We start from the raw sequence: 19,447 nt of genomic DNA on the forward strand, positions 1-19,447 counted from the left end.
CTTGGAGTCGATATTGTGTATTAGCACCAAGGCAGAAGAGTGGTAAGAGCCATGTTGGGCTTTCTTAAGGGATTCAATCAGTCAACAAACATTAATTGAATGCCTACTATGTGTAATGCACTGTGTTCATTTTTAATATTATGAGGCATCTTTTAGGAACTTAGAATCAATCCAAGACCATCCACAGTGAAAATAGCAGCCAAATGGCAGCAGAAGTAGTGGGTGTAGGAAAAAGCACTAGAACACAAGAACACAACCAACTTTCTGTGTGACCTTCCACAAGTCACTTTCCTTTTCTGTGTCTCTGTGGTCAATGATAAGATAAGTGATTTTGACTAGATCATCTCAAATGTCCTTTCTGGTTTAAAAAATATTCTATGATTTCAACTTGGTTTCTAATTTGAAAATTAATTAGGAAGTCCACGAAAAAGCAAGGTATGATGAAACAATCCAAACTATCCCTAACCACTTAAGTCCCTGATAATGGAAAATTGCTCTTGGGTGCCCCAATTCTCCAGAGATTCTGCCTATTTTGCAATGAGCTCAAGGTTGACTGGTCATAGCCATGTGGCTAGGGTTGGCAATAGCTACCATTTACGTGAAAAAACATTCAGCTCCACTGACAAAGCAATCAATCCTGGGGAGTGCCTGAAGCAGCAATGGGATCCTGTCTCCACCCCCCCCCCCCCATCATCCCATACATCTGCATCCTCTTCCTCTATGTCTTTCATCCTGATCGTCGTGGGGGCAGGCAGGGGTTCTACCCTCCTTTCCCACTCAGTGAAGTCATTTCCTGCCCTGCTGCCCACTGCTTCCCTTTCTCTTTTTGTACATTTGGGGGGATTTTTTGATCTTTTTTCACCTCTGTGGCATCACATCCTCTTAGGTCTTTGCCTGTTTGGAGAGCCCCTGTTGGACTCCACTACTAAAGTAGGCATGGCGGCTGCTTTCCACAGGAGTTAGCCATGAGTGCCCAATCTAGCTATTTCGGCCCTCTTAGGCCACCTCTGGCACCTGTAGCATAATTGTCCACTAGACGAGGAAAATAACTCCAACACGAATTGACTCAAAGATTTCCATTTCTTCAGCAAATACTACTATGTATCAGGCCAAGTGCTGGGCACTGAAGGGAATGATAAAGGCAAAAAAGACAAATTGCTGCCCTCAAAGAGTTTGCTTTCTAGCAGGGAAACCGAAGGGCAGTGGCTCTTTTCATAGCAAGAACACAAAAGAAAGAAGAACATCAGTTCTGATGTTAGAGGAGATAGGTTCAAATCCTACCCTATCCTTACTCCCGGTGTGATTTTGCCCAAGTCATGGAAGTTGTTGTTGTTGTTGTTATTGAGTTATTTCAGTGGGTTCTGACTCCTTGTGATCCTATTTGGGATTTTCTTGGCAAAGATACTGGAGTGGTTTGCCATGTCTTCCCTCTAGCTCATTTAACAGATGAGGAAACTGAGGCCAAAAGGGTTAAGTGATTTACTCAGGGGCATAGAGCTAGTAAGTCTTTCTGACTCTAGGCCCATCACTCTATCCACTTTGTCACCTAGTTGTCGTGTGAAATTTGGCTGGGCCTCAGTTTCTGTATCTGAAAAATGAGGAAGTTGGACTAGAGGGTTTCTAAAGTCTCTTTCAGCTCTCTCTATTTCTATGATCCTATGACCTATTGCCTCTCTGAGAAAGAACATGTGGCTGGGATTTAGAGATCGGGGTTTTAGTCTCGGCTTTTCCGTGAATGTGCCGAGGGATCTTAGGCAACTCATTTCCCCTATCCGGGTGCCACTTTCCTTATCTCTGAAATGAGAGGGCTGGATTAGATGGGTTTCAGAGATTCATTCGAACACTGACATTTTATGATTCTCTGAGATACACTAAAGTGACAGGAGCCACACTGGTATTTACTTGTTCCTTGAGAAAGAACAAGGACCTAGAGAGATTGGAAACGTACAGACACCATAGCTAGAGCGAGGGGGACTTTTGCTAGGGTACAAAAGAGTGTTCCCAGAATTTCATCTGATAATGAAAGGGTATCAGATGAAACCATGATCTAGTAGAAAGAACAGAGGATTTAAATCTTAAGTCCACTACTCAGTCCCTATGTGACCCTGGACAAGTTATTTCTCCTCTATATTCCTCAGTTTCCCCATCCTTAGAATGAGGGGTTAGACTTCACAGTCTCTAAGGTATCATCTAGTCTTGCTAGTCTATGATTGCATAATCTTTTCTCCCTTTCACACCCACCTAGAAAATAGGGGTTGCATCTGGGAATCAGATCTCAGTTTATTTCTGAGACAGTCCCTGATTCACTCAGTGTTGGGAGCTGGCCGCTCTAGCTTTCCTGGTCCCAGTTTCCCTAGCTATGAGAAATTATAATAGTCCACTCTGAGAAGTCCCTGGCAGGATCATTGTTTGCGCCATATCTGGAATTCACCTCCTGGGAGACCTAAGCCATGGAGGTGGCCCCAGAGCCTAGGAGTGGGTCTCCCATAGATGTGGGAGGGTGGGAAAAATAATATAAAACAAGAGATTCTAAAGAAGCAAACCCCACATGAAACAGGAACATTTCCTTAAGAGAAAAACAATGGAGACAGTGTGAGCTCTGTTTTTTTTCCCCCTTCCCAGACACCAGACTGGCTGCCTTTTTTTTTTTTTTTTCCCCACCAACTCCCCGGCAAGGATTCAATTCCCCTGGTGATTTCTGCCTCACACTGGGTATCCTCTGGCTTCAGAGCTTATAGTATATCCTGTCCCCAGAGTAGGGGCTTTGGTGTTTTCCAATTAACCTCTGCAGGTGGTGGTGATGGAGCCTGGGTCCAGCTTCCCCCCAAAATGACAATCTCTGATCAGTGGGTCCCCTCAGATCCCCTATTTTTTCCCAGTCCAAATGCCTCTTAAGCAGTGTGCTGTGGTAGAAAGAGGCCTGAAGGAGTGGCCAAAAAACAGGCGTTCTCGTCTCAACTCCACCACTAACTTGCTGGGTGACCTGGAACAAGTCATTGGATCCTAGGATGCATGACTGGAAAGGGCCTTATCAACTCATCTAGTCCAACCCCCTCACTTTAAACTGTGTCTCAGTTTCCTCATCCAGAAAATGGGATTAATAATACCTTTCCTGACCACTGAACAGGGTTGTTAGGAGGCTCAAATCAGATAATGTACATGAAAGCACTTAAAAGTATAAAGCACTATACAAATGGAGGGGATTGCTATGATTAAGAGGCCACATCCAAAGAGCTGACCAGACAAGTGGGTCTGGTGACTCCATCACAGTGCATTCCTGCATGGGAGATGTGAATAGGAGGCGTTCAGTAACTCTAGAAGCTAAAATGGAATTCCTTGTGAGGCTGAGACCACATCCTCTAGGGAACAAGTGCCCTTTTAGGAGAAAAGGGAGGCGGAGCCTTGAGACATCAGTCTCGTCACAAGGCAGGCCTAGTCCTAGACACTCTTGTCCCTTGGTGCCAGCGGATTTAGTGGGAAAGTCTCTTTGCCACCCAGTTTGGCTCTGGCCCAGGCCCCACACCCATAATCATTGCTCCAATAAAGGCTCCATCCAGCTGGCTTTGTGGCACGTTTTCTCTTGAATCTGTCCCTTATGTCCTCTTCTTTTCCCCCAGTCATTACTCTGGTTCAAATCTTTATCACTCCATTCCTGGACTGTGGCATTGGCTTGACCATTCTCCCCTCCTCTAACCCTAACCCTTCCAACTTGTCCAGTAAAGGCCATGAGACTAATCTTTCTGCTTTGATCATCCCAATGCTTTCCTCCTCTGTGAAATGAGAGGATTAGACTCTGGCCTCAAAGGGCCCCTCCAGCTCTAGGTCTAGTCTTATGATTCCCTGACCTTTTGTCTTTAGGTAATTCTGGAGGTAGGCAGCTCTGAATTCAAATAGGACCTTAGATACTTTCTAGCTGTGTGACCCTAGGCAAGTCACTTAGCTCTGTCTGCTTCAGTTTCTTCATCTGTAAAAGGAGCTAAAGAAGGAAATGATCAACTATTCCAGTATCTTTGCCAAGAAAATCTACATGCCTAGAACACTTTTTTACTTAATAACAACGAGAGCAGATTGCTTAGATGTGTATAATAACACTTTCAGGTTTAGTAGAGATCGGAAAAAAATGAAGGGCAGTAGGAACAAACAGGACAGAATGAGCTTGAACTAAGAGTAATTGTTTTTGTTTTTGTCCAAGAGTTCATTGAAAGCATCCTTGAACTTAATCTGAGTGGACTGAGACTACAGCATTTAGCAGGTTTCTGGAGTCTATAACTGGCAGCAAGAAGTCTAAAATTTAGGAAAACTGATGATCCAGAGAGGTAGGAAATAGATAGGAATGAGAGATGGGAATGGTGAGAGAATAAGACTGAAAGACATTCCATCTTTGGCAATTAGCCTACAAACATTTGCTCATATATAGACTGTTTTGTTGTTATTGTTGAGCTATGTCAAACCCTATGTGACCCCATTTTGGATTTTCTTGGCAAAGATACTGGAATAGTTGATCATTTCCTTCTTTAGCTCCTTTTACAGATGAAGAAACTGAAGCAGACAGAGCTAAGTGACTTGCCCAGGGTCACCCAGCTAGAAAGTGTCTAAGGTCCTATTTGAACTCAGAGCTGCCTACCTCTAGGCCTGGCATGCTATCTACTGTTATACCTACCTGCCCATATAGTCTCTGCATGGGCTGCTGGATCCCAATACCACTTCTGGGTTTCTGGTTTGTTCTATGATGTACTATATCAGAGGGAAATCCAGAAGACTTGATAGAAAAACTCATAAGTCTGACCTTGTAGGGCTTCAGGGCTCCAGACTCCAAAAGAAGTCCACTGAGAAAGGGAGGTTTCAGCGAGTCATTTCTCCTCTCTAGGCCTTGCTTTCCTCATGTTAAAATGAAGGATGGGACAAGAGAATTTCTAAGGTCCTTTGTACCTCTAACACCTGTGTGCTAACATTTTACATTCCAAAGTCTCTTCTAGACATAACATCTTATAAGGAATATTGTCCTTGCGTGGTCTTCATCATCTAGTATTATGAACTTCAAGAGGTAAGGAGTCTTGAATTGAATTTATATGGCAATCCCACTATCTTTAATGAGATTTGTCTCTTCACTGTGGGGTTATACTTATTTGTAATTTTTGTTCAGTCGATTCTGTCTCATTTGGGGTTTTCTTGGTAAAGATTCTGAAGTGATTTGCTATTTCCTTCTCTGGTTTCATAAAATGGATGGGGAAACTGAGGTCAACAGGGTTAAGCGACTTGTTCTGGGTCACAGAGCTTAGAAAGTGTTTGAGGCCAGATTTGAACTCAGTCTAGGCCTGGTGCTCCATCCACTGAACTACTTTGCTCCCATAGCTCACCTGTGGCTCCAAGATGCCACTGCATGCTCAGTGGTCATACCCCAATAATACTGTCTAGACAGAAGGGTTAAACCAGGTAGAGGGTAACAGACAGACCTCAAACCCAGCTGTGAGGTAAGGGGATATGTGCCCTAAGCATGTGAAGATTTCCCCTTGAAGAATAAGTGAATAAGAACAATTTGTGGCTGAAGCAGGCACTGTGGAGCACTTAAGAGCTCAGACGAGTACCAAAGATGCCAAGGTCATCCACTGCATCCTGGGCCATCACCAGTCATCCTGACTCTTGCATTGCCCCCGGGCTTCGATGGCTCTGGAAGAAGGAGTGAGGCCAGCGACTTTGTACAACTCTGCCTCACTTAAATCCACTTCACGTGCAAGTCAGAACATTCTCCGGTGATGTCAGCACTCCCCTTTGAAAACAAAGGACAAACAACAACGCAAGCATTTTATATGAGAGGCAGCTAGATGGTGCAGTGGATAGAGCACTGGATCTAGAGATGGAAACCCTTGAGTTCAAATCTCCCCTCGGATACGTACTAGCTGTGTGACTCTGGGTAAGCCATTTAACCCCTTTCTGCCTCAGTTCCCTTGTTTATAAAATGGAGATAGAATAATGCCTGCCTTCCAGTGTTGTTGTGAAGATGAAATGAGGTGATAGTTATAAAGCTCTTTGCATGCCTAAGTACTAGATATTATGATTATTATGTCATATCTCCCCAAGTAGACTACAAGCTCCTTGAGGGTAAGAGCAGCATCATTTAACACACACACACACACACACACACACACACACACAACATATAAGGAATATTGTCATTGGTTGGTCTATATCTATCTAGTATTGTGAACTTTGAGAGGGAAGGAGTCTTGTCTTGAATTGAATTTATATGGCAATCCTACAATCTTTAATGAGATTTGTCTCTTCACTGTGGTATTATAATTATTTGTAATTGTTGTTCAGTCGGTTCTGACTTTTATGACCTCATTTGGGGTTTTCTTGGTAAAGACACACACATACACACTAAGAGAGACAGAGAGAGAGAGAGAGAGAGAGAGAGAGAGAGAGAGAGAGAGAGAGAGAGAGAGAGAGAGAAAGAGATGAAGAAAGAGGAGGAAAGGAGAGATAGAGAGATAGATATAAATATAAATATAAATCAATATAAATAGATATAGATATAGCTAGCCAGAGTCAAGCACAATACACAGCACATAGGAAATGTCTGCCATTCTTGGTGTATGCCATCTTCATCCCCACCACTACACCAAAGCTACTTCCCATACCAATCGTGCAGTCCTCGATCCTCTCTGCCTTTCCATATTATTGCCATTTTTCAAAGACCGGTTCAGTTTTCTGACTCTTCCAGAGCCTTTCTGGCTATGTGTCTTTCTTAGTCCTTTGCCCTCTTGTCTATCCATACCCTGCTAACCCTGGAGTTGTCGCCGCCATCTGATGTTTTCATCCCTCCTCCTAAAAGCTACTTGGAGGAAGCCACAAAACTCAGAACTAGGTTCCTTACAAATAAATGCATGTTATTTAAGCTGCCTAGCCTCAGTGGGGTAGGGTCTCACTGGCACATGGCAATTCTTTCATTCCTTTCTGATTGACTCCCTATCCTACTCTCCACAGGGACTGTTTCAAGTCATTTCCTCCCTTCTCATGCCCCCAGCTCCATCCTCATCACCCCTACTCACAGCAGATGAACTCACTTCATTGCTTTGATGCTGTATTTTGACCAATGGAAAGCCTCACCGTCTCCCTATGCAGAGAATATTGAGAACATCTGTCTTGAGCTCCCTTATCTACCCTCCTCCAGATTTCCAAATCTCTAAAAATCTTTACTTCTTCTCGTCTTGCTCCAGTATCAGAGGATGAAATGTCTCTTCTCTTTGCCACTACTAATCCCTCCACTTTTGCTCTTGATTCCATCCCTTCCTGCCTCCTCCTGGTGTCTGCCCAATGAATCACTCTCCTGGGAGTGATTCACCACTTCAGCCTCCTCCTGTCCACTGACTTCTTCCCTACTAACAACAATTCAACTAAAAGGCATTTATCAAACACCTATTATAGGCAAGATACCGAGACAGCACTGAGGATAGAAAGACAAATATGCATTGGTCCTTGCCCTCAAGGAATTTACATTCTACTGTGGGAATATATAACACGCTCACAAATGGATATAATAAAAAGCTATATGAGGAGGGAAAGAACCCTAACATCTGGTGCAATCAGGAGAAGCTTCATGGAGGAGATAATTTGTGATTAAATCCTTGAAGGCATGGATTCAAAGAAAGAGAGATCAGGCATAGAAGGAATACACAGAAGTAGGAACCTGGGTATTGAGTGGGGGTACAGTTATTAGCCCAATCTTCTATTCAATCAATAAGCATTTATTACATGGAAAGTAGAGGGCATTCGGCATGACATAAAGTGAAGCTGGAAAAGTATGTTGGAGCCAGATGGTATAGGGCTTTAAATATCAGGCTGAGCAGTTTGTATTTGATCCCAGAGGTACTGGGAAATCATTGGAGGTTTTGGAGCAGGCAGGAGACACAATCATCTCTGTGCCTTGAGGGAGATTATTTTGGCAACTATGTGGAGTATAGATTGGAGAGGGCAGACACTTGAAGTAGGGAGACCAATTGAGCACAATTACCCCAAGAGCATTCAATGATAAGACCTGAAGGAGGACAACAAACAGATACAAAATGGAAAAGATCAGTCAAAATTACTGTAACAAACTTTTCCCTCCAGCAATGGCAACGGGATTAACATAATTGGACTCTGACGTCATAGTCTTCAATGAAGAAATAGAAATATCACTCCAAAAAACAAAAATGGGAGAAGCAGCTAGACATTACACTAAGGAGGTCTTCCTTCAAAGTAATGTAATTTTGAGGGTGTTGAGGGAATCAGTTCTTGAGACATCTGAAAAGGGAGGATACCAGACATTTGGGGGGGGGGAATATAGGGGCCAAAAAAGGCAGTTGAGAAAACATGAATAACTATCAATACCTATATGCCAGCTTTCCCATAATTATAAAATCTTTATCCATAACTACTGCTACTACTTGTAGTTCCAGGACATCTTTTAAGAAGCTATGCAAAGGGAACAGGTGAGCCTTCCCAAAAAACATTTCATAGTAGATCCCTAGATTTCTCCAATCATATAATTGGCTGAAAGGAATAGAGAATTTAAAATATCCTCTAGTGCTTATTGGGTTTTTTACACCAAAAAGTTTTAGTAGAATAAAATGCCACCTAAAAATTCTCCTTTTACAAGGCATCTTCTACAATATACATCTAAGTTAATACCAGTCAGCCAATAAATATTTCTTGATCATCTACTTTGTGTTAGGTACTATGCTAAGCTAAAGACAAAAACAATAAAAAGAATTCCAATCTAAAGGGGTAGACAACATGCAAATTAAATCTGTATAAACTCTATTCAAGATAAAGAGTAGATAATCAACGGAGGAGAAGCACTTGGAGTAAGAGAAATTGATTGGGCTTCCTGTAATAGGTGGAATTTTATCTTGGACTTGAAGGAGGCCAGGAAAACCAGGAGGTGGAGGAAAGGAGGAAAAATATTCCAGGCAAAAAGAACCACTGAAAATGTCCAGAGTTAGGAGATGGAGATGGAGTATCTTGTGTGAGGAATAACAAGGAGACCAGTCTCAGTTAAATCAAAGAAAAACGAAGACTGAGTGGGAAGCATGGAAGGACTACGAAGACTGGAAAGATAGGGAGGTGATATATGGAGGGTTTTGAATGCCAGAAGATCCTATATTTGATCCTAGAGGTAATAGAGAGCTATGGTAGTTATTGAGTATGGGGATGGGATGACATGGCCAGACATGTACATTAGGAAGATTACTTTGGGAGTTGAGTGGAGGATGGACTCTAGAAGGGAGAGACAGGTTGGCAGTCAGGAGGTCGATTGAAATAATCCAGGTGTGAGAACCTGTCAGAAGAGAGAAAGGGGAAGATGTGAGAGATGTTATGAATGTAAAATCAAAAGGCCTGGCAACAAATTGGATACCTGGATGAGAAAGAAGGAGGAGCCATGGATGACCCCCAAGTGAATGGGATGATGATAGTGTCCTCAACAGTAAGAGAATTTAGAAGAGAGGACAGTTTAGAAAAATCCTTGGACATGTTGAGAATCATCAGCATAGAGATGATAATTGAATACATGAGAGCTAATGAGATCACCAAGTAAAACAGTATAAAAGAACAAGAGAAGAAGTTTAAGGACATGGATCCCCATGGTTAGTGGGCATGACCTTGATGAATAACCAGCAAAAGACAATGAGGAGCAATCTAATAGTTATGAGGAGAATCGAGAGATCAGGGTCATAAAAACCTCAAGCAGAAGAGAGTGATCTACAGTGTCAAAAGCTACAGAAAGTTAAAAATGGAAGAGAACTGGGGAAAAGCCATTGAATTTGATGATTGAGAGAACAGTAGTAACTTTGGAGAAAGGGAGTTCAGTTGAATTGTGAGGGTGGAAGCCAGACTGCAAAATTAAGAAAGAGTGAGAAGAAAGGAAGTAGAGACACCTATTTGTAAACCATTTTCTTAAAGAGTTTGGCCACCAAAGAAAAGAGGAAATATAGGATGATAGATAATTGGGAAGTACGAATTAAGTTAGAGTACTTTGAGGATGATGAAGACATGGCAGTAAAGAAGCAGACAAGGAGAGACTGAAGATCATTGGAAGAGGGGGATTCTATTGGAGAAGATGGGATGGAATGGAATTATTTGTACATGTAGAAGAGTTTGCCTTGTCAAAGAGAAGGGCCATCTCGTCATTTGAAGGAGGTAATAGTGACAGAAGACATCTTGGGAAATGTGAGTTGGAGAGGAGGGGAGAAAAAGCTCTCAAACAACAGGCTCAATTATGTGATTCCTTGAAAGATATAATAACAGTGATAACTTCATTTGATGACTCACTGATTATTAATATTAAGCATGGCATAAAAGCATTTTCCACTGTTATAGAGGAGTTTTCATATACAGTCCAAATTAAAGAGATATTCCACATAGATGGGGAGATTCTTCAGATGCCCCTCTTTGTATAGAATGCATCAAGCTCTGGAACACTGCAGAGCTTTCTAAAAAAAGATCCAAAATCATTCAAAAGAAATCATTCAGATCTCTACACAGTAAAAAAAAAACTGGTGGATGATGGGTATGCAATTGAACATACAGGTCCATCAGTACATTTAGCTTGGACAGATACTGCAGATGGATAATGAATGGAGCCTAAAAATGAATAAGAGCAGGAGAATAGGTTGGATTGCATTTGAGAAACTGTGTAATGCTTTTAATGATCCCATGCTGTTCCCTGAAACAAAAGTCCATCTTTTTTACACCAATGTTTCAACTATATGGTTGCAAAGCATGGGATACCATAGCCTTGAAAGAATTAAAGTTGCAAGTCACCCAAAGGTCAATAGAGAGAGGAATTGTAGACATGAGTAGACTGTAGCAAATTACCAGTGAAAAACTGTGCAGGAAAAGTGATGTAAACTAAATTATCAAAGAAATATATAACCTGAAAAGGAAATGAACCAGACATGTAGCCAGAGCAAGGAACAAGTAATGGATAGTCATGTGTTTCATTCATGCCCATGCAATGTCAGGACATCTAGAGAAAGATTCCCAACCCATTGGATAAACTCCCTTAGAAGAATTTACATGGGGGAGAGGGGCAGCTAGGTGGTTCAGTAGATAGACTCTTGGGCCTAGAGATAGGAGTTTCTGGGTTCAAATGTGGCCTCAGACACTTTCTAGCTGAGTGACCCTGGGCAAGTCACTTAACTCAGTTGCCTAGCCCTCGCCACCTTATTACTCTTCTGTCTTGAAACCAATACTTGGTATTAATCCTGAGGTGGAAGGTAAGGGTTTAAAAAAAAAAAAAGAATGGGAAGAGATGGAGAAGAGGAAGAGAAGGTATGAATGGATTGCAATCTGATTCTTTGAAGAAAATACTCTTGTCAGTGAGATCACAGATCCTCAGAAGTGACAAAGTACAAGAGACCAGATAAGAAGGGAGGAGAGCCCTAATGAGGTCCGGGCTGAGGGAGGAGAGAGAATTACACATATGCAAGAGATGTTGAGATAGAACTGATAACTTTGCCACGGATTAGACCTGGGAGATGACTGAGAAGAGAGTCAGAGATGATTCTGAGGTGTGGCAACTAGGTGACTGAGAGGATGGTGTTATCAATAGAAACAGAAAAATTTGGAGTAGGGGTATATTTAAACCAAACGACAATCGTCCTGTATAAACATGCTGAGTTTGAAATGTTGTAATTAAGTTGACAAACTTAATAAGCACTTACTATGTGTCGGGCACTGCACACAACATTGGGGTGAAAATACAAACAGAAATACAGTCCTTGTCCTCAAGGAGCTTACATTCTCATGGAGGGAAGATAACCGATTTAAATAAGCTAAAAGGGACGGTGTACAGGTGTGTACTGGCAGGCCTTGTGAGGGGGCATGGGAGAGAAATTCCTGTGGAGAAGAATCAAGTTGCTTCCTTAAAAATGGTTTTTTTTGGAAGAACCAGACGGAGGGAGAAACCATAGGGATAAAAAGTTTTTTCTAATGTAAGAAGTAGTTCAGGGGGAGAGGAAGCTTCCAGGGTGAGGAGGATTCTATGGCATAAAAGACAAATTCCTGTGGAGAGTTAATTAGGAATACAAATGAGGGAGAAATTTAAAAAAAAAAAATGAAGAGATAGCTGCAAGTCAACTAGCATTTATTAAACACCTACTATGTGCCAGGCGCAGTACTAAATGATATAAGTAGTTGATAAGGTGGGATTGAAATTTAGGAGAGATTAGGACTAGACATATGGATTCTGGAGTCATCTGCACAAGATAATATTTGAACCCTCAGGAGCAGGTGAGACCACCAAGAGAGAGAATAGAGAGAGAGAGAAAGGAGACGCAAAGAAAGATCACTGGAGTATGCCTAATTTAAGGGAGTAGCATATGGATAATAATCTAGCAAAAGAGACTGAAAAGGACTGATCAGAGAGAAGGAAAAGAATGGGAAAGCAGTGTCAGTCACAAAAGCCAAGAGAAAAAAGATGTAGGAAGTGGGGGTAGTCAATAATATTGGGAGCTATAGGGGGTTCAAGAAGGATGCGGGCTAAGAAAAGGACTTAGCAGTTGAGATCAGTCTTGGCAAGGGGAAGTGCCACCTCTTCTTCAGAGACAGGCATAAAGAACAGAATGTTAGAGGAATCTGGGGTGCATGATGTATGAGAAATGAGATATATGAGAGATGGAGCTCTTGAGGGAGGATCACAATTTTCTCAGAAAAGTAGAAGGCAAGGATATCTGCTAAGATAAATGCTTTGGGATGGCTTTGTGGGCTTGAGGTGAGAAGAGAAAATCTGGAACAGCCTTGAGAGGATTGAGGTGGTTCTTGTGGAATTCCTTAAGTCCCCAAGCATGAGAGAAGGAGCTGAGATGGAGAGGAAGATTATGAGCAAGGTACTAAAATCTTTAACAATAAACATATAACACCAAGAGCCATTCAAGAAAAAATTTAAAAATTGCCATTCAACGGTAAGGGACAAGTTAAGATTAAAAACAACAACAACAACAACAACAACAACAACAATAACAACAACAACAAAAAAAACCCCAAACCACTGTTATCAACCAAGTTTACTAGGAGTGGTTAGCAGTCTGGTCAGTAGGACCGAAAAACTCTGATAGTTGGGGTTAATAAAGGGTTAAGGATTGGTAAAGCATGAATAACAGAAAGACAAGAGGTTAAAGGGCCAAAGGTGAACAATGGGGGGATAGACTGAAGGAATTGAGGAGGGATAGAGGGATTTCAGTGACTACAATGAAGAGATGTAGAAGGAATGGGCTAGAATGAAAGAAGAAATGGACTTATCTGCCAGGGGAATTTCAGAATTCAGAATCTTGGAGACTGTATAGTTATAGGTGAGGATGAGCTGTAAAGTATGACCTTCTAGCCATCTCTGTGGGTGATTGAGGTAAACTGAAGATGTAAGTCATAGGAGCTGAGGAAGCTGATGAAGTGGGAAGCCAAGATGTTTGAAGGGACATCAATCTGTACATTTAAGTCCACAAGTATGAGGGCAGGGGTTAAGGTAGAAAGGAAGATTGCGAGCCAGATATTGAACTCCTTGAGAAAGAAAGGAGAGTGTCCTAGAGGCTGGGAGATTATACAGACAGATGGAGTCAACTTTAAAAGAAGAGAAGGCACCCAGTTATGGTGGCAGAAGAAAGATCAGAACATTGCGGTTCAGTGCAAGGAATATGACACCTCTTTCTTATGCTGCAACATATCTGGAGCCATGAGAGAAGCAACCAGCAATAATTAAGTGGCTACTGTGTGCCAGACACTGTTCAAGGTGATAGAGACCTAATGAGATAAATGAAACGATCCCTACCCCCACGGAGTTTACCTTCCAGAGAAAGAACTGGGTTTGTACGGAGTTGGAAAAAGTGTAAAAAGAAGACAGCTAGGATAAAAGGGAATTTGTTGACAATAGATGATGATGACGGTGTACTTAGAAAAATTCCAGAGAATCAGCAAAGATACTAATCAAGATGATTAATAGCTATAGCAAGATTTCAGGATACAAAATAAATCCACAAAATAAATAGCATTTCTGTACAGGAATAACAAAAACAGAGAAGAATTATGAGACAAATTCCATTCAGGATAGCTAAAAGTATATAAACTATCTGGGAGTAAACCCACAAAGTTATATAAATACAACTACAAAGCACTTCTTATAGAAGTAAAGAGAGATTTAAATAATTGGAGGGAGATTTACTACTCATGGTTAGGCCGTGCTGATATTATAAAAATGACAATGCTACCCAAGTGAATTTATAAATTTAGTACTATACCAACCAAATTACTGAGGTAATTTTTAAAAAAGAACTAGACAAAATAATAAGAAAATTGATTTGAAAGAACAAAAGGTCCGGAATGTCAAGGCAAATGATGAGAAAAAGTATGAATGAAGGAAGCATAGCAGTACCAGTCATTAAACTATATTAACAAATTAGTAGTTATCAAAACTATTTGATGCTGGTTTTATTTTATTTTATTTTTTAATTTTGAATATTTTCCCATAGTTATGTTTCATGTTCTTCTCCCAAACCCCCTAATCCCCGTAGCCGAAGCACAATTCCACTGGGTTGTTACATGTATCATTGATTAAGACCTAATTCCATATTATTGATAGTTGGACTAGAGTTATTGTTTGATGTTGATTTTAAAACAACAATAGAAAAGTAGAACAATGGAATAGATTACTTAAGAAAGAAACAGAAGCAATGGAAAACTCAGTTTTTGTTTAGTCCAATATTTAGTAAAGTCAAGAATTTAAGTTACTGAGGGAAAAGACTCTTTTTGACAAGAACTGCTGGGGAAAACAGAAAATCAGTTTGGCAGAAATAAGGTTTAGACCAGCATTTTATACTATATATCATAAAAACCTCAAAATGAATGTGACCTAAATATAAAGTCAAACCATTTAAAAAAAATAGGAGAGAATGAGATTAGATTCTCTTTCCATGGCTAGGGTAGAAATTCTTAATCAAACAAGAAATAGAGATCATAAAAAAAAAAAAAACAGAATAGGTGATTTTGACTAGAAAAAATCCTAAAGCTTTTGCAAAATAATAGCAAGGAAGAAAGAGGATACATACAAGAGTAGAAAAATATTTTTATCAAATATCACTGATTAAAATCTATAAAGTTTATTACAGCCAAACTGTATTATCCTTTGTATTCTAAATATAATCTGGGCTCTCAAGTTTTGTTGTTGTTGTTTTTTACTCATACCTTTCCCTAAGTCTGAAATTTCTTTCCTTAGTCTCCTTACCTGTAGACTTCCTCCTCATCCTCAAATGCGATATCTGCTTCCACTGAAACCTTCCAAATAAAGTGAAAGATTCTGTGCTTTGATCTGCAAGGACAGTTCCTACTTTGGCTGTGGATAGTATTTTTTAGCATGAGTCTTTTGGGACTAACTTGAAACCTTGTTTTGCTGATAATAATTTAGTCCTTCACAGTTGATCATTATATGTTATTTCTGTTACTGTATACAGTGTTCTCCTGGTTTTGCTCACTTCACTTTCACCAGTTCACATAACTCTTTCCAGGTTTTTCTGAAATCATCTTGTTCATCATTTCTTATGATGTAATAGTATACCATTATAACTGTATAACACAATTCATTCAGTCATTCCTCAATTGATGGTCACCCCCTCCGTTTCCAATTCTTTGCCATTACAAAAAGAGTTACTAAAAATGTTTTCATGCAGGTAGGTCCTTTTCCCCTGGATACAAACCCAATAAGTGGTATTGCTAGGTCAAAACTATGCATAGTTTTATGGCCCGTTGGGTGTGGTTGCATCTTATTCTCCAGAATGGTTGTATTAGTTCACAGTTCCCTCAACAAGGTATTAGTATTCCAATTTTTCCAACATCTCTTCCAACATTATCATTGGCCATATTAGCCAATATGATTGGTGTGAGGTGGTATATCAGAGTTGTTTTAATTTGCATCTCTCTAATGCAGATGAAAACATATGATTTATCACTTGTTTATTTGGGTATGTGATTTGGGGATCTGGTTTTATAATATTATTCTCTTACAAAAATAAATAATATGGAAATATGTTTTGAGTGATAAAACATGTATAACCCAGCTGAATTGCTTGTCAACTCTAGGATAGGGGAGGGAAGAGAGGAGGGAGACAACATGAATCATGTAATTTTGTAAAACTTATATGTAAATTTGTTATTGGAATAAAATAAAAATTTTAAAAATTTGCATTTCTCTAATCAATAATGACTTGAAACATTTTTATGGATATAGATGGTTTTAATTTCTTTATCCAATAACTGTATAGGCAGATATTCTAACTTTACTCTGAAATAAAAATTTTCATCCTATTCCTTCTATTTTCTATGCTTTATAGTTTTCAAAAAAAGAACTGCAATATTGGTGGTTTGGTCTTTCAAGTAATTCTTAAATTCTGTTTCTTCTAAAACTAATAGAACCACCTACAGTCTTGTAAGAAAATAACCTATTGTTCGCCATTCATTTAAAATAATGGACTTCTCCTCCTCCATGTCCCATCTCTATAATCTGAAGCAGTGATTCCCAAAGTGGGCACCACCGCCCCCTGGTGGGTGCTGCAGCGATTCGAGAGGAGAGGTGATGGCCACAGGTGCATTTATCTTTCCTATTAATTGCTATTAAAATAAAAAATTAATTTCCAGGGGCGCTAAGTAATATTTTTTTCTGGAAAGGGGACGGTAGGCCAAAAAAGTTTGGGAACCATTGAAGTCTCATTCCAGTCATGGAATTCACATTTTGGAGGTACCCTGTGTCTCTGTGGCCCCTCCCTCTAATTGGATGACTTCTTTAAGAGTTTCCATTCTAGAGGGACCTTCAGGGCACTGTGGTCATTCCTCTTCAAGCTACACTCTAAACCCCTCCTGCCAACCCCACACTCACCTGCACCCAATAACTTTATCTCTACCTTTCCCCTTCAGCTTCCTTATATGTGTTATCTCTTCCCCCATTAGAATGTAAGCTTCTTGAGGGAAGGGATGGTCTTTCTACTTGTATTTATATTCCCAGAGCTTCCCACAGTGCCTTGCACATAGTAATCACTGAGTGGATGGTTGTGGACTGACTGACTGACTTCTCCACAAGCTTCCTTGAAGCCTTCCCTGATACCTCTGGTATAACTGGAAGGGATGTTTGCTCCAAGCTCCCACAGCACTCTGCACCTCTCAGGAAGATTTGGCACTGTGGGTCATCCTCTTCTGCTTGGTTCTTGGTTTTAATGATACTGTTCTCTCCTGGTTCTTCTCCTAACTTGGACTACTTCTCAGTCTCCTTTGCTGATTCCTATCCAGGTCACATCCATTAACCATGAATGTCCTAGGGAACTCTGTCCTGAACCCTCTTCTCTTCTTCTACATTATTTCACTGGGTGATCTCGTCAGATTCAATTATCATCTTTATGCTAATGATTACTGAATCTTCTTAAGCAGCTCTAGCTTCTCTCCTGAGAGACCCTTCTTCCTGCATGCTAGGTCCAGACATACCTGGTCCTTCTCATGAAGGCTCTGTCACAGCAGGGGAAATTATACTTTTTTTCCCTCAGGAACCTTTTAAATCTCTAAGCACTAGCTGTAGTCTGGGATGTGCTAGAGCCTGCTCAATCTGCAAAATTATTACTAAATTTTCAGTATGAGTTCATCTCATATCTCTACCTTCCTTTCAGTCTTCTTGAACTCCACATCCCACAGACATCTTAAACTCAACATGTCCAAACTTTTCTCTCCAAACTTCCTTATTATTGTTATGGGCACCATTATTCTCCAGGTCGTCCAGGCAGCAAACACCTCAGCTCCTCACTCTCTCTCACTTCCCATATCCCATTTGTTGTTAAGGTATGACAGTTTCACTTTTGCAACCTCTCTCATAGAACCCCCTTCTTTCCTCTCCTCACCACCATGGTAAAGTCCCTTATCACTTCTCACCTGGACTACTGCAATAGCCTGCTGGTGAGTCTGCCACCTACAAAGCTATGCTCACTTTGGTCTATCCTCCCCTCAGCCATCAAAGTGATCTTCCAAAATTCAGGTCTGTCCATGTCACTCCCTTACTCAATAAACTCTTGTGGCTCCCTACTACCTCCAGAATTCAGTAGAAAATCCTCTCTTTGGTATTTAAAGCCTGCTCCTCCCCTTCACTATTTTCATTTGTTCTTTTCCCGTTTTACACTTCATCCCAACCCTGCAAAACACACACACACACACACACACACACACACACACACACACACACACACACACACACACACCTTTATTNACACACACACACACACACACACACACACACACACACACACACACACACACTTTGATTCAATGGCACTGGCTTCACTGTTCTTCAAATAAGACTATTCTCCCAACTCTGAGCCTTTTCTCTGACTTCTTTAGACCTGGAATGCTCTCCCTCCTCATTTCCACTGCCTTCCCTGACTTTCTTCAAGTTCCAGATAATATCCCACCTTCAATAGGAAGAATTTCCCCATCCCTCTTAATTCTGATATTTTCCCTCTGCTTATTTTTTCCTTTTGTCATATGTAGTTTGTCCAGTTAATTTGCATTTTGTCTCCCTCTTTAGACTGGAGTACTTCGAGACTTCCTTTTACTTTTAGTATCCCCATTGGCTAGCACAGTGGCAACATATTGTAGGTATTTCATAATTGTCTATTGACTGACTGATTCATGATATTTTATTTTGGTTTGTACTTATCTCTGAATCATTTTCCCCTCCTGCAATAGACTGCTAGTTCCTTGAGGGTAGAGATCAAGTTTATCCTTATGTCTTCCTTGGTTCCGGCACAAAATTCTATACACAGCAGGTATTTAATAAATGTTCGTGGAAGCTGCTGGGGTGTTGGATTTTTTAAAACGCTTTTTGAAATACTTCTTGCACTGAGGGGCATTCTAGAGAAGGGATGTTCTCCCTCTCTCTTTGACCCTGGCCAGGTTATATCTGGAGGAACACTCTCCGTTCTGGGCCCTGCATTCTAGTATGGGCCTTAAAAAGCTGGAGAGCATCCAGAGAAGGGCAGTCAGGATGGTGAGAAGACTTGGGATCGTGCCCTATGAGGACAGGCTGAAAGACCTGGAGATGTTTGACCTGGAGAGGAGAAGATTCAGGAGGGGCAGCATGAAGCTGTCTAAGCATTCCAGAGGCTGTTATATAGAAGTTGGGGGCTGGCTGAGGAGGGAGAAAGGGTTAGATCTGTCTTGCTGAGCTTCAGAAGGCAGAACTGTGACCAATTAGTTGAAGTCACAGAGAGGCAGATACAGGCTTGATGTAGGAAAGAATGAACAATTAGAGCTGTCCCAAAGTGCAATGAGCTGCTGTGGGATGGAGGATTTCCTTCACTGGAGGTTTTCAAACAAAGGCTGGGTGACCTCTGGTAGAAGGGATTTTTGTTTAGGCATGTGTTAGACGAGATGGCTTCGAACTCTGTGA

The sequence above is a fragment of the Gracilinanus agilis genome, chromosome 2 (genome assembly GCF_016433145.1).
Source record: "Gracilinanus agilis isolate LMUSP501 chromosome 2, AgileGrace, whole genome shotgun sequence".
NCBI classification, from domain to species: domain Eukaryota; kingdom Metazoa; phylum Chordata; class Mammalia; order Didelphimorphia; family Didelphidae; genus Gracilinanus; species Gracilinanus agilis.